Consider the following 16684-nt stretch of genomic DNA (forward strand, 5'->3'; position numbering starts at 1 on the left):
GTGGGCACTGCAGGCACCAAGAAAGTCTGGGCCCCACCATAGTCGCCCATGCCAATTGCAGCTATAAGCGTAAACTCAGATGTCGAAGGCTACAAATAGTGAGCACTCGCTCTAAGGCAGAGCCCAAACCTCTCCGGCACCTGATTATTTTTTGTTTTTTGGGGCAAAGGCAGCACATATATTGGCGGTTTGCAGCAGGGGCGGTTAAGGTTAGGCATGAGTGGGGGTCTTTCAAGCTTAGGCATTGCTAGGGTGGTGTCAGTTACAGTTAAGAATTTGAGGGATGGGTGGGCAATTAGGATTAGACATCGGTAGGGGGTTGGGGTTAGGCTTTGGCAGGGGGTCGTTAGGGTTAGACATTGCTGGAGGATTGGTTACTGTGAGGCCCAGGGGGGGTGTAAGGGTTAGCCATCAGTAGAGGGGGGGCTATGTGTAAGAAAACAGTTATTGTTAAGAGCCATGTTAATCTGGTGACTGAGCTGCAGTGACTTGTAACTGTGACTGGATTTCAATACATTTCAACGGGGTTATCAGTGATAGCAGCTAGTCACTACCAGTTGCAAGTACTGTAATTACAGCGTCTAGCTGCTAGTGATAGGACTGCCAACTGAAAAAACTCCGTTGTGACATCTTTACTGGAAGCTTGGGTATCCAAATAAATAATGCTTGGGGGCAAGGGGGGTGGAGTAGAGTGATTAGTTACTGTGAAGAGCGGGGAAGAGAGGGAAAGGCAAGTAATGCTGTAAAGTGTTCATGGCTGTAGTGTTGATGACTTTAATGAGCTTTTTTCAAAAATTGGCCTTAGGATTCGTTTCACATCACTTCCGCTGCTGGCCGCATCACTTTCACATCTGATGCGGAAGTGCATTGCAAGAGATGGGAAGCGGGTGCGGGCGGATGCAGCCGTGCGAGAATCTGCAGCATCGCTCCACACCGCTCTGCACAACATGCACAAAATGGAGACTATTTCATTGTCGTGCACGATGCGGCTATGAAGATAAGTTGCACCGCTTCAGGTGGAAATGGGCCTTTAGAGTGCAATAAGGACATTACATCGTAGGCCAGAAGTGTAACTACAAACAATGTCTTTCCCCCTATCCCTGCAAAACATTGTATGCCCCCTTGGTTCTACCTAGCTGCTCCCCCCCGACTGTGAACAAGTAGGGCCAATTCCCTTCTTCCCCCTGCACCCTAAACACACATGCAACCTACAAGTAGGTTGTAGTGACCAGCAGATTAATGAAAGGTAGGAATCAGGAAGGGAAGACAAGCAGTGATGACCAGGGATGGTCGTAGTCAGCCAACTTCGCTACACTGGAACTATGCGTAATTTTACGCAATTACGCTTCGCCAAACTACGGCTTCGAAATCAAATATTTGCTTTGTATGCATTTCGTAGACTACGCGTTAAAATATGCAATTAAGCATAGTGTGAAGTGCAGTGTATGCGGATCCTTATGCCCGTATGCAGAAAATTGTACGCATTAATTCCTCTTTAAATGCTTGTACTGTGAACTCTTCTATGTGTACAATCCCCTTTCCAATGCGTAAATTTGTAAGCATACAATCGCACGCGGAAAATTAGACACGAGTAACGCATTCGTAGTTCACTACGCAATACACTTGTTAACTACGCATAGTGGGCGTAAGCTACGCATAGCGGTACTTCGCTAAGCGTAAATACGTAAGTGTAGTTTTGAAACTTCACCTACAAACTACGATGTGTAGATGCGAACTACGATGCGTAAATTCGCACTGGCGTAGTTTCTGCTCATCCCTGGTGATGACAGTGTGAATCCACAATGAGCAGCAATGTCAGTGTGAAGCAGCAATGAGCAGCAATGTCAGTGGGAAGAGGCAGTGACAGTGGAGAGAGCAATGAGCGGTGGTGACAGAAGGATGTGGCAAGTGGCAACGAGGAATGACTGACAGCGGGAAGAGGTGTGGTAGCTGGGAAGAGAGTACCAGATAGTGGCAACAACAGCAGGAGGTGACAAAGGGAAGAAGGGATGAGCTACTCATCACTTGTCCTCGCTGTCATCGCTATTTGCCGTCTGTCGCTGTGGTGACAGCGGGAGGAGCTTTGAGCAGCAGCAGAAAGTCGAGGAGATGAGCACTCCGAGGCTTGGCCCAGCCCTCCAAGAGATAATGTAGCAGCAGTGCTGCATTGTCTGTGTGTGCCTTCCTCTAAGGGGCCCAGGGCTCTGCTCCTAGGCCCCCTGCAGCCCCAGGGACTGCAGAGGCGATAGCTTTAGACCTCTGCTTTAGACCTCTTTGAAAGCTAATGAATGATATAAATTCAATGTTATAAAACACTGCAGAAAAATGTGCTGTATATAAACATTTAAAATAAAATAAATGTAAAGTCTGCAGTATACCTTTAAACTATACAGCTATATATATTTTTTTCCCAAGGATTGCTACGCCTTAAAGCATGCAGTATTATTTCCATCGCAGCTAAAAGACTCAAACATAAATCTCTTGAGATTGTGGGACACCTGATGCCTGAGATACATAATACAGTTTCCGGGCTTTGGCCGTATTCCGCTCTCCTAGCCTGGAGTGAGGAAGATGCCGCTACACAATTTTTATTCAATGTCATGTTTTGCTACGTTGAATAGATGAGTGTGTCTTCAAGGGCAGCAGCACATGGCTGACCAGCTTTTCCTATTCATTGTGGATCACTAGGCTGTGTTTCATGGTTTACAGTCTTCCAGGTACATTCTGTATTATTATTTTACAACATCAATTTGTGTCCATGAGAAATGGCCACATCTTTACATGGTCTCTGAGCGGCAATGATAAAGACCCCGTTCTGCTGCATACAAAGTGATGTGTGTCTCTACACATCTCCAGGCTACTGGGCTGTGATGTCACAGCTGTCATAGCAGCATTACGCTGACACACGTTATAGCCTTTTCCCCCCTTTTATTTTGCTTATGTTTTTTTTTTCATTTTAATTTATTTTTTGTTTTACAAGATCGGCAGATTTTGGAAAAAAAATCATCATCCCCTCCATAAAAAAGAAGAAGAAGAAAAAAAAAAGAAAAATCTCAGCCATATTAGATGAAGTTGTGTTAAATGTTATATTGTTTCTATTTATTGTAACCTGATATCCCAATGCAATAATTTAAGGTTTGTCAGATTATGTACAGAAGCTCCACCTGCTGGTTAAAAAGGATATTTACAAAATATACAAATATAACATTTTGTAGTTATCTGAGTAAAAAGCATAAGGTAATTTAAGCTGAAATTCAGACACAATTTTATTAAATGTTTTAAAATTTATAAAATGTATACAAATGGTTAAAAAAAACAAAAAATGCATTTTGCTTCACTTTTTTTCTGTACATAATTAATTTGTGATAAGGTTATATGAAATATACATAAAAGCAGTACCTAAAGTGATTTAGTAATTGTTTTAGTAGTTAAGGCATTAAGTAAAAAAACAAATTACTTATCAGGAAAATCATTTCAATTTATTTCAATGGGCTATATTTATTAAAGTTAGCACACTTTGATAAGAACATTACTTTTATTTTAATATGCTTTACTACCTTAAAGTGGTCTGAAAGTCAGCATTTCTACTTTACTCTAAAAGATTCCTCACAGCTTGAAAGCTACTATCCCAGAAAGAAAATTCTAGTAGAACAACACTGAAATGGTTAAATAAAGCACTTTCTCCTGCTATTCAGCTTCAAATCCGCATCCAAACTGGAGATAACAGTATATTTTTTACCTGTTAATCTTTTCCAGACTGCCTATATGAGATCCTACGCCACACTTGTGGCTGTTCTAGCCTGATGCGGTGTAGGATCTGCTCCGCCTCCCGTTACTGCTTCCCGACACTAACGTGCACACTCGAGAGGGGAGATTAAGCTGTCATATGACAGCTGACATCTCCCCTCAGTGATCAGCAGCCCTCAAGTAAGCCCAGCATGCCACACTGAGGAACAGGCTGCCTGATCCCCCAAAGTCACACCCCCCCCCCCCCCGTCCTCCCCTGTCCCATGCAAAAACGCCTTTAAGGAAGGTTAGGCAAGTGGTTAAACACAAATGTATCAACACTGGAATGTAAACAAACACTGAGAAACTGTCTCTGCTTCAGGTGCACACAGTGTTCAGAATAGCTCATTAGAACGTTTTAATATATAATAAAAAGCATTTATAATAGAAAAAGAATAAAATGCAATGACAGCTCTCAGGGCAAGATAAACTACACTTTGGAAACTTGTAATTTGTAAACAGACAATATTACGTGTGCACAAAAGCAAATAGGATAACTGTATGAGTAATAGAAATGAGGAAAACCACATTTTATTGAATGTTATGTCCAAGTTTCAGACCACTTTAAGAAAAAGAAGTTTTAATAAAATATGTAACATTTTAGATGACATATTATAAAATAATCTCAGAAAGACAGGCAGAATAGGTTAATGACAACCATGTGACCAGTCTGAAACCAAAGCTGCTACTAAAGATGTCTGCACAGAATCTCGTAATCGCAGGCTTTGATCAGCAGCCAGCATCTTCTTGCATAATCAGTTCATGTGGGAAATATGTCATCAGCTTCCAGATGAATGATCAACCAAACTACCTACCTCCTGCTTTCCAGATTTAAAGGGAAATTACAATTTTGTGTAAAAGTATTGAGAGGATATGGTGTGCAATTGTTTCAGAGGATACTGTTAAGGGCGTAACCAAAGGTAAGTATTTATGGTTAATTAGGAATATTACCGTACTTTTTCGTATTTATTTCACATTAACTCTTTGAGGCATTTCACCTGGTGAGGGGGTGGCTATCTGGGGTCCACTTCTTAAAGGGTACTCCCAGATGCCACCATGAACACCCCCCCCCCCCAGGGCATCAACACCCCCACCTCCTCCTGGGCATCGAAAGTAGGGAAGAGCCCTTGTTCAAGGATTGGACAATGGCTCTGTGAAGTTTTTCAAATCAATTTTCTCAAAAACTACAAGGTCTTTTTGGATTTTTTATACTGGTTCCCACTATTCTCCCAAAGATAACTTGCAAATTTAGTGAACATTGCATTTATGGGGGATTGGCAATTAACTGCCAAATTTTGTCTGAATTCTTCAGAATTTCAACCGGCATTAAGAGTCGAAATGCCAATTTCTGATGCGGAAATGGGAATTGTGTAGGATTTGGAAGCTCGGCCCTCGTAATGAGGCAAATGCACTGTGACGCACACATTGCTGGGAGACACCAATTTAGCAATCTGTTGCAATGTGACACAGGGTATAATAAGAGATCACATGCAATATTATACTGTGAGGAGGAGGAAAGCCCCCCCCCCCCAGCCAATCCCCCCTCCCCCCTTTCCAGGCAACACGATCAGTGTGAACCAAAAGGAAGGCACCTACCATAATGGCTGAGCAAGTGTTTGATTATTTTTTTTTACTTCATAATAGTATAGTTTCACTTTAAAAATGGAGATGTTATCATTAGCAAGGGGATAATACAATTCTGAAATCTCTATTACCGAGTGAAATAGGTTCCAAAAGACTTTTATTCTCTAAATGCTATTTTGTGAAAAAGAAAAGAAAATGCAGAGTTAGGACTTGCTTTGCACAACCTCTGTAATACCACTAAAACCAGAATCATTATTTTCCCAGGTGTCACGGATTCTTAATGAAAAGCCATCAATAAATATTTGTAGTACATTGTCATACTTGTTGGGTTCCCCTAATCTGCAGGGTGCTGAGATCATACGCTGGTTTAATGCTGCTCTTCTCCTCCAGATGGATAATGGGGGTTAATGAATCGCAGAGTCACAATCTTACATTTCAGAATCAGCCTAAGCTGCGCTCTTCAAACAGTTTTTGAATTATCCACGAAGCTTGGCAGAATATTCTTCTAGGGTCTGAGTTACTCGATTGCTCGCCTGTTCCAATGAAAGCAATAAACCATACATGTTCTGTCGTTCTGCTCTACGTGGCTTTTCAAGTTCAATTCATGGAACTGTTTAGGTGATTTTCGCAAGCACATTATTCTGGGTATAATGGAGACAGACTATGAGTTGTTCTTATTTTTAGACAAGTCAAATCAGTTTTTGAAGTGAATGTCACATTTTCTTATGTTTGTATTTTTGTTTTTATCTTAAAGGGAACCTGAAGCGAATAAAATTATTGAAAATAAACACATGACGTAGCTGCAAATGAATATTACATACTTACCTCACCATCAATTCCTCTCAGAAGCTCACCATTTTCTTCTTACAGCGATCCCATCCAGTTCTGACAATATTTTGTCAGAATTGAAATATACCAGTTGCTGTCAGTTATATATCAGCAGCTGTCAGTTACAACTGAATGTGCAAGGCAATGTCCATGTTTCCCTATGGTTTAAAGGGAAGGTTCAGGGAGGGGTGTAAAAAAATAAAAATGAATATCCACTTACCTGGGGCTTCCTCCAGCCCCAGGAACCTTCCCTTTAAGTGGGTGATGTTACAGTGTAACAGTGTGCTGACCAGGAAACTGATATGGGGTAATTTTTAAAATGGAGGACAGAGAATTCCAGTGATCACAGTGGACAAACAGGACGCAGGAGAGGAGAAAGAGATTGAGGAGTAGACTACACAGGAGGTAAGTATGACCTGTGTATGGTTATTTTGACTTTTTATTTTCTGTTCAAGTTCTCTTTAAAGTGGACCTGAAATCTTGCACAGGACAGAAGGAAAACAGAGAGAAATACACCCTGTACGTATTTAGATAATTTAGCCTCTCTAATTTCCACTCATTGATGACTAATCACAAGTTGTAATTTGATCCCTCGGTTGTGTTAGCTCAGGAATCTCCTCTGCCACAGCAGAGCAGCTAATATGTAAACACAGGATGTTAACACTATCTCTGCCTCCATGAAAGCAGGAAGTAGGCACACTGCAGATTTCTATCAGCTGTAACACAGATTTTTTTTCTTTTTCTTTAAAGATTATTATGCTGTTGCTTGTCTCTTGGAGCCGAGAGGAAGTTCTGATTTCAGCTCCACTTTAAAGTGAAACTAAAGTGAGATACAGTATAATAAAACACGCACATACTGTATTATATCCTAATAAAGATTTTCCTGGGATCCCATATATTTATTTTAGGTTAGAAAGTTGACACTGTAGGTTGTAGATGATACGGCTTCACTGACAGCCACCCCTGTTCTTTATTATTGTTGCGTTTCTACTTTTAAATTACGTCCTACTGGCCTCTGCTTCTCACTGCTGCTCCTTTACCACTGACAGGCCTTATCCATATGCACAGCCTAACTGGAAGCTTGCCACATGGTTCAGCCACTAAAATAGCAAGCTGGATCATCAAGCAACCATTGGAGACCTATATATATAGAAACAGACAAAGACAAAAAACATTTCTATTGCACGACAGCTGCAGCCACTGGGGGCGCTCTATAAGCAGTAGCAGTGTTAGGCCAGAGCTGCAGCCACTAGGGGGTGCTCTATAGGCAGTAGCAGTGTTAGGCCAGAGATGCAGCCACTAGGGGGCGCTCTATAGGCAGTAGCAGTGTTAGGCCAGAGCTGCAGCCACTAGGGGGTGCTCTACAGGCAGTAGCAGTGTTAGGCCAGAGCTGCAGCCACTAGGGGGTGCTCTATAGGCAGTAGCAGTGTTAGGCCAGAGCTGCAGCAATTAGGGGGTGCTCTACAGGCAGTAGCACTGTTAGGCCAGAGCTTCAGCCACTAGGGGGCGCTCTATAGGCAGTAAAAGTGTTAGGCCAGAGCTGCAGCCACTAGGAGGGCGCTCTATAGGCAGTAGCAGTGTTAGGCCAGAGCTTCAGCCCCTAGGGGGCGCTCTATAGGCAGTAGCAGTATTAGGGAGTCTTGCCCAAGGTCTCGTTACTGAACAGAAAGAGACGAAATTTGAGCCCAGTTCTTTTGTGTCAGAGCCCCTTAACCAGTACACTATCCAGTATACATGTGTCTATCCATCTATCTATCTATCTATCTAGCTATCTATCTTTATTATTATTATTGGTTTATAAGGTGCCAACATATTCCGTGGCGTAATATATATATATATATATATATATATATATATATATATATATATATATATATATATATAACTAGAATAAGTTTGTCTAGTTGATATTTACTTTTTATAAATAAGTAATTATACAAAAAAGTACATGTAGAAGATGTCTGTCTAGTTGGTATACTTTGTCTGTAGCCATCTACATCTCAGGACATTTTGCCTTGAGACTTCCTGAGCGAAACAAATTATGGTGACAGTACTGATTTAATTGACAATAAAATGGAATTTAATAACTTAACAGTGTATTTATATTTGGTTGTTTGCTAAGTAATTCCAATCTGGCAGCACATTTTGCCCATAATTCAGATCTCTACGTTAGATCAGAGAATGTGACGAAAAAAAAAGCCTTTCTCAGCCTGAACTTCCTTGATAGAATGTACTGATCTGCCCTGACAGTACGGCATAAATCTGGATCGTCTACGCAAAGTAAATTTAAAACCAACGTGGAGCGGCATTCGTAAAAAGTCAATTTAGCGTGAAATATTCCACGCTGCAATGTGAAGATACAGTATTTTCTCTCAAACCAATTTTCCCAAGCGAACATAAAACCAAATATATGTTAAGAACACAAACAGGCCATTATGCATCGCACAACAGAAAAACTCCTGAGGCACCCATTTCGGGAAGGTTTCCTTAAGTGGGTTGCTTAGAAAAGTCTTAATTGTTCATCATCTACAGACAAGAGCCATGTATCTCAGCGCTTGGGTGAAATAGCTGGTGGCAATACCAGTTCTGTTGAGTTACACCGTAAAGTGAGCTTGGGATGTTAGAATTATGGGTGCTATTGTGCTAGCATTACTGAGAAGCTAAGTCTCTGTCTGTCATCATAATTATTTTATAAGTCCTCCTGACTTGACAATCAATGAATATTTATATATCATTTTCCTCAACACAAGAAGCTCTATGTTGAGTATAATATAATAAATAATCATCACAGTAAAATGGAAAATTAAAACGGACTACCCTTGGTCTATTTTACACTTTCATTTGAGGTAGAAGTTGAAGAGTTGGCCCAAACTATGAAATGCTCCTTAATACCTCTTCCAGTTTGTCAGAATTGTTGCTTGATCAGTGCAGGTTGTGTCAAGAGCATTCTCTCCAAACAAAGGATTACACATCGGCCTGTAGAGTTCTCAGAATATTGTGCCATGATCCTACAAAAATATCTCAGCGGCAAAGAGGCTTAATTGCTTTCTGTTGCTGAGAAACTAATTAATAATACACACTAGAGACAGGAGTGGATTGAATTTGGATTTTATATTTTTAATCGTGCTGTAAGGATAGGGGGGAAATGATTGATTTTCCTCTTTGCGCCAGAGACATCATAATGTAATTTCCAATATGCGCATTATTTTTTAAGCAGCCATTTTTACGTCTTTCTAAGACTTGACATATTTGCATAATGTGGCCAATATTGGCTGTGAGTTATGGGGAGGGGCAAGGATCATGTAGGCGAATTTACATGAAAGCTCAAGAGAACAACCACTAAACAATGTTTCATCAATGAAGACATAACACATGCATGGGTATTTGATGCAACTTTAAGTGTACCTGTCTCATATTTCTGGGGAAGGCAGAGCTGAATTAATACTCAGTCAAAGGCATAAGTATGTGTGATGGTACCCCATAGATGATTAGTTACATGGAAAATAAACTGATGAGATAACAATTGACTTTTTCCAAAGACCCTACAGTTTTGCTTGGTGTTTCAATTTTAAAGGGGCACTTTGGTGAAAATGATGCTGTTCCATTATCCCCACCATCAGTTATTTAATATGGACAGCATACATTTCACCATAGAGCTTGTGTTAAAAAAATAGCTCCTAACACCAAATCTTTTCTTCTGCACAGCTGACCTGCAACAGTAAATCAGCTGTTCCTGTGCTGATGTGACAGGCCAGCTGTTTCCTGCTAACTGCTAGCAGCCTTGTTGTTTTTCTCTGCCTCGGCTGATTTATAACACAGCTCACACACTCCAGAGCCATATTGCTGCTTTTTCACATGTAACTATAACGCCACTAAACAAACAGGCTGCTAATTAGTTACTTCACTAGTTACATTAGTTACATGTGAGAAACAACAGCACGGCTCTGGAGAGTGTGGCTGTGTTATAAATCAGCTGAGGCAGAGAGAGACAGAAGGCTGCTAGCAGTTAGCAGAAAGCAGCTAGCCCGTCATATCAGCTTCAGGAACAGCTGATTTACTGATGCAGATCGCCTGTGTAGAAGAAAAGAATTGGTGTTACTAGCTATTTTTTAACACCAGCTCTACAGTGAAATGTATACTGTCCATATTAAATAACTGATGGTGGGGATACTGGAACAGAATAACTTTTTGCCATATTGGTCCTTTAAAAAAGTGGTCATGCAAACACAGCTTCAGTGCAGCTGGACCACCTGTGTAGACAAGTCCAGATGGAGATAACATAACTGACATTTCAAACATGCTAATTCTGAATTCAAAGCAAATCTAATAAGGTGCAGAAGGAGAAGCGTGACTACAATTTCAAAGAGCTAGCTTTCTTTATGAATTAAGCCCAGTATGGTTGGTGGGTTGCAAAATCAAGATTACAAGGCAAGAGAGCTACTACTTGCCCACCATAATATTCCAATAAGCATTTGTAGTGCTTCCGGCAAGTTACACTGGAGGGAACAAAATTATTCCAACAACAAACTACAGCTAGAATCAGTAAATCTAATGCTTGGAGGCCCAGCAGGTAGACATGTCTCCAGGCAAGCTAATAAAGTCTACAACACTCACTCAGATTTATTGGAGCTCCTTGATTTACAGTGACAAAGCAAGAGGCAGCAGTAGAAGCAGTCTGTAGGCTGTAGGATCATGCTGCCTTTGCTGTTGTCTCTGGTTTTGTCACTTGGGATAAAATAACTTGAAATGGCTGTCTTACCTACAGCTGTGTATTTGAGTTCTGCTTACATGTTACTTTAACAAATGCACCACAGCCATGCTGTCCTCTGGTATTGCAATGTGCTTTAACCACTGTTGCTCATTGCATTGCATATAATAGGAAGCCTGCAGGTATGGTACTACATGATTATATGAGTCCAATGACCATGGTGTTTTATTGAAATACAAACTCACCCTTCCAATATTTCCATATACAGTGGGATGCGAAAGTTTGGGCAACCTTGTTAATTGTCATGGTTTTCCTGTATAAATCGTTGGTTGTTACGATAAAAAATGTCAGTTAAATATATCATATAGGAGATACACACAGTGATATTTGAGAAGTGAAATGAAGTTTATTGGATTTACAGATGCAGATGGAGTCACTGTGCGTCGTTCAACCATTCAGCACCCTTTACACAAAGAGATGCTGTATGTGAGAGTGATGCAGAGGAAGCCTTTTCTCCACCCACCGCACAAACAGAGCTGCTTGAGGTATGCTAAAGCACATTTGGACAAGCCAGCTTTGTTTTGGAATAAGGTGCTGTGGACTGATTAAACTAAAATTGAGTTATTTGGGCATAACAAGGGGCGTTATGCATGGAGGAAAAAGAACACAGCATTCCAAGAAAATCACCTGCTACCTACAGTAAAATATGGTGGTGGTTCCATCATGCTGTGGGGCTGTGTGGCCAGTGCAGGGACTGGGAATCTTGTCAGAGTTGAGGGACGCATGGATTCCACTCAGTATCAGCAGATTCTGGAGACCAATGTCCAGGAATCAGTGACAAAGCTGAAGCTGCACCGGGGCTGGATCTTTCAACAAGACACCAACCCTAAACACTGCTTAAAATCCACTAAGGCATTAATGCAGAGGAACAAGTACAACGTTCTGGAATGGCCATCTCAGTCCTAAAACCTGAATATCATTGAAAATCTGTGTTGTGAGTTAAAGAGAGCTGTCCATGCTCAGAAGCCATCAAACCTGAATGAACTAGAGATGTTTTGTAAAGAGAGGAATGGTCCAAAATATCCTCAACCAGAATTCCGACTCTCTTTGGAACCTACAGGAAGCATTTAGAGGCTGAAATTTCAGCAAAAGGAGGATCTACTAAATATTGATTTCATTTATTTTATGTGGTTCCCAAATGTATGCACCTGCCTAATTTTGTTTAAACAATTATTGCACACTTTCTGTAAATCCAATAACCTTCATTTCACTTCTCAAATATCATTGTGTGGCTCCTATATGATATAGTTAACTGACTTTTTTATTGTAACAACCATCGATGTATAAACAAAAATAATGACAATTAACAAGGTTGCCCAAACTTTTGCATCCCACTGTAACTGCTGATTTGCCAGCCTTCTTTTTTTTTTGATGGATGGATTCTTTCACAAACAGGTAACACATTTTATAGACTACAAAGGATTCTGGGATGAAGATTTCTGTGTAGGTTCTCATTCATCCATACTAGAGTACAACCAAAGTCAAAATAACAAACTTGGCCTACACACCTTTTTGTGTTCTAGAAGATCTTGGATCACTATTACACATCTAGGTCTTCGATTCTAATCAGTGAAGGGGATACCATAGTGAAAAAACAAGATGTGGATAAATCCATGCATGTTGTGGAGGGCTGGGAACGAGCAACACCACTGTGGGCACCTCAATTCACTGCAGCTGTGGGTCCATCTGGAGAAGATGGAGCAGTAATCCTTCCCCTTCAGGCCACTTGATTCATGAAATTCCCTTAGGTACCTACTAGAAGCTACTGAATGCTTTCTTTGCTTAAAGAGACTCTGTAACCAAATTTTGAGCCTTATTTCTTCTATCCTATAAGTTCCTATACCTGTTCTAATGTGCTCTGGCATACTGCAGACTTTTCTAGTTGCACTGTCTCTGTAATCAATCTTATCTTCTCTCTTCTGTTGGGTCTGTCGGGCTCAGGCTGGAATGCGTGGAATGTGCAGCACTGCTTGTCATTGGCAGAAGCTTTACACACCCTCTCCAAGATCTGCATGAGCACACACTGAGCTGTTCTCACTTTTGTTACAAGCCATGTTTTTTGTTTGTAAACACTGCCTAAAACTGGCAATTACAAGCCAGGATTGCAGCAGGGAGTGGCAGAAACAGCACAGAGGGTCCCAGGAGAACATAAGGAATAGAATGGTATGCTTTTTATGGTAAGAATTTTACAGTACAGATTCTCTTTAACCAGCCGAGCGGTATGGACGAGCTCAGCTCGTCCATCACCGCCGAAGGCTGCCGCTCAGGCCCTGCTGGGCCGATTTTCATGAAATAAAAAGCAGCACACGCAGCCGGCACTTTGCCAGCCGCGTGTGCTGCCTGATCGCCGCCGCTCTGCGGCGATCCGCTGCGAGCAGCGGCGAAAGAGGGTCCCCCCAGCCGCCTGAGCCCTGCGCAGCCGGAACAAATAGTTCCGGCCAGCGCTAAGGGCTGGATCGGAGGCGGCTGATGTCAGAACGTCGGCTGACGTCCATGACGTCACTCCGCTCGTCGCCATGGCGACGAAGTAAACAAAACACGGAAGGCCGCTCATTGCGGCCTTCCGTGTCACTTTTGGCCGCCGGAGGCGATCAGAAGAACGCCTCCGGAGCGCCCTCTAGTGGGCTTTCATGCAGCCAACTTTCAGTTGGCTGCATGAAATAGTTTTTTTTTTATTTAAAAAATACCCTCCCGCAGCCACCCTGGCGATCTTAATAGAACGCCAGGGTGGTTAAGTAATACAAGAAAAGGCACAAGAGCTATTGGGGCTATATCACCTCAAGACTACGCTCATTAACCACATTTTTTTTTTTTTGTTATGTAAAGCTGAATTTCAGATGGAGGTAAATTTAACATGCTCACTGATCATATGCAAAATACAATATTGGAATATATAATATTTATTGCCAAAAGCCTTGTTCTGCATAATTTAAGAGATTTATTCCCGGCAGAAGTAAATCCAGCTGCAGTCACCCCCTCCATTGCTGATAAATAGTTAAATAGTAAGTCTACTTCAAGACAAAAATCTATACTAAATGTCATCACTACACAAGACTTTTTGTAACCGTCATTAATGATTATCTTTCAACTTTGTTCTGCATCTACTCTGACTATAGTATTCTTATCTTACTGTTTGATGCTAGTTTATCTACCTCCCGAGAAGAAGCTTGCCATCCATTGGCTGAGCTGCAGTGCAATCCTCTCTCCTGAAACAACGCATGCTGATGGACTTTTCTGCAACAGACAAAAAAGGAGTGTGAACTGGTCCACAGAAAATAACTGCAGTCTTTAGTGTGTCCATTCTAAAGGATACCCGAGGTGACATGTGACATGATGAGATAGACATGTGTATGTACAGTGCCTAGCACACTAATAACTAGGCTGTGTTCCTTTTTTTCTTTCTCTGCCTGAAAGAGTTAAATATCAGGTATGTAAGTGCCTGACTCAGTCCTGACTCAGACAGGAAGTGACTACAGTGTGACCCTCACTGATAAGAAATTCCAACTATAAAACACTTTCCTAGCAGAAAATGGCTTCTGAGAGCAGGAAAGAGATAAAAAGAGTCAGTTTTAGCTTTGGCACACTTCAATAAATGTGTCATTCAGCAAAAGCAATAAAACAGTAAAAACTTAAAAAGTAGATTTAAATATAAAATAAAACTGTGGAATATCTTAAAAGGTCATTTTTAGGAGAAGGAGGATAGATACAATTGTTTATTTCATTAGTTTATTTTCACTTCAGATGTCCTTTAAGTGTGGTGTCCAGTCTGTCACAATGCAGGGGAGTGAGCATACTGTGAGCCAGACTTTAGACAACTGGCTGCGTGGATCACAGAACTGGAAGTCATCCTCAAAGTGATTGTGTGACCATTGGCAGGGCTGTATTTCTGGATAGGTCACAAAGGCCCTGGCCTTGGGTGACTGCAGGCCAAGGGGCACCTGGACAGGAAGGAGGGGCTACTACATATGAAAGAGGAGGGTTAAAATGGGGAGGCCTCCGCATCTGCCCACTGCTTAGACACAGTTGCAAATTGCGGCTGTACTCCTATACTGGCACCAGTGTGGCTTTGCTGCAGCCGTGTGAGTGTGGCCACGCCTTTGCAGTAGCATGGAGCCTCACGTGGATGAGTGGCTGTGGCTTACTGTGCAGGCGTGGCCATACTTGTGCCGGTGCAGTATGGCTCATGCAGGGAGACGAGTGCAGCCACATGACATGTCTACCAAGTTCTTGTCGGATATAATCCTGAGTTCAGTGCACAGCAACGGTGGAGGCCAGAAGGACATGCAAAGCAGTGGTGGGCTTTCGGGTAGTTTACTATTCAAATTTGGAATTCAAATGAAGTTTAATGACTTCAGCTGTGACCACAGGCAGCGAGGAGTTAACTTACCCAGAAGTCTTCAGGGACGTCTGCGTTCCATTACACAACGTATGATATCATAATGAAAGCCACGTTCCATCCGGCATGAAAGAGGAAGTGCGGCAGCGAGTCATGGAATGCAGCTTTCATTACGTCTGGAATGCAGAAGTCCCAGAAGACTTCTGGGTAACTTAACTCCCCACTGCCTGTGGTCACAATTGATGTCAGACTTCATTTGAATTCCGAATTCAAGCAGTGAATTACTGAAAAACCCACCACTGATGCAAAGTCTCTGCAGGATCCAGAGGCTCCCATCTACTTAGGTAAGTATCTTTTCTTTTTTTACTTCAGATACACTTTAAGTACTCTATACAGATTTCTGGAAAGGCTCCCAAGACCCAGGCCTTGGGCAGCAGCTGGCCAAGGGGCGGCTGGACATAGAAGAGCGATTGCAGCCTAGGGAAGAAGAGGCTGCAAATGGAATACTGAGGTTGCAAATAAGGAGCAGCACATGGAAATAGGGGGCTGCTGTCCAATGGAACTGTATAGAACTGAAGGAAGCTGCTGTACATGGATGATACACATGGAAGAGGAGGCTGCACATGGAATGGGAGGGGCTGCTGTACATGGATGTTACACATAGAAGAGGGGGCTGCACATGGAATGGGAGGGGCAGCTGTACATGGATGATAAACATGGAAGAAGGGGCTGCACATGGAATGGGAGGGGCTGCTGTACATGGATGACACACATGGAAGAGGGAGCTGCACATGGAATGGGAGGGGCTGCTGTACATGGATGTTACACATGGAAGAGGGCGCTGCACATGGAATGGGAGGGGGCTGCTGTACATGGATATTACACATAGAAGAGGGGGCTGCACATGGAATGGGAGGGGCTGCTGTACATGATGTCAGACATGGAAGAGGGGGCTGCACATGGAATGGGAGGGGGTGCTGCACAGTAAAGGAAGCTGCAGTAAAGTTGTCCTAGGGGCAGAAGAAGTATAAATTCAGCCTTGACTCTATAGATCCTTCCAGTGAAGCTTCCTCTTCCATAGAGCTCTGCTGTGACTATTCATTTCTGCACGCAATGCCCAGCCTTATAGTCTATGCTTTAATGTTCCCGCATTCACCTGATAAACATATACCTTTACCACAGGTTTCTTTTCCCTCTCATAGAGAACTTAATCAAATGATCAATGTAATCAAGTAATCCGCGTGATTGCTGCTAATTATGCATACTAAATTAAAAAAAGCTAAATTTAATTAAGCTTCTCTATATGCAACTTCTGCTGCACATCGCCTGCATAAAAAGCTATACTTGCTTATTCTGGTTTCTACACAAGTCACATAATAAAA

General features: G+C 42.0%; 1 protein-coding gene and 1 long non-coding RNA gene across 26 annotated transcripts in view; both read right to left on the minus strand.

Moving 5' to 3' along the window:
- Positions 1–16684, minus strand: part of LOC137504538 (neurexin-1) — a 2090050-nt gene that overhangs the window by 1607735 nt on the left and 465631 nt on the right. The gene's annotated exons all lie outside the window — the stretch shown is intronic.
- LOC137504540 (uncharacterized) overlaps positions 1–16684 on the minus strand; it is a 29350-nt gene that overhangs the window by 6836 nt on the left and 5830 nt on the right. The window contains exons 2-3 of one of the 2 annotated variants that reach the window (XR_011019503.1): positions 14119–14200; positions 5669–6011 (exon numbers count right to left, since the gene is read on the minus strand). This is a non-coding gene — a long non-coding RNA (uncharacterized lncRNA). Of the gene's footprint in view, positions 1–5668; positions 6012–14118; positions 14201–16684 lie in introns of those variants that run through there. The other variant, XR_011019502.1, reaches the window with a different exon arrangement.

This window comes from Hyperolius riggenbachi, chromosome 4 (genome assembly GCF_040937935.1).
Source record: "Hyperolius riggenbachi isolate aHypRig1 chromosome 4, aHypRig1.pri, whole genome shotgun sequence".
NCBI lineage: Eukaryota > Metazoa > Chordata > Amphibia > Anura > Hyperoliidae > Hyperolius > Hyperolius riggenbachi.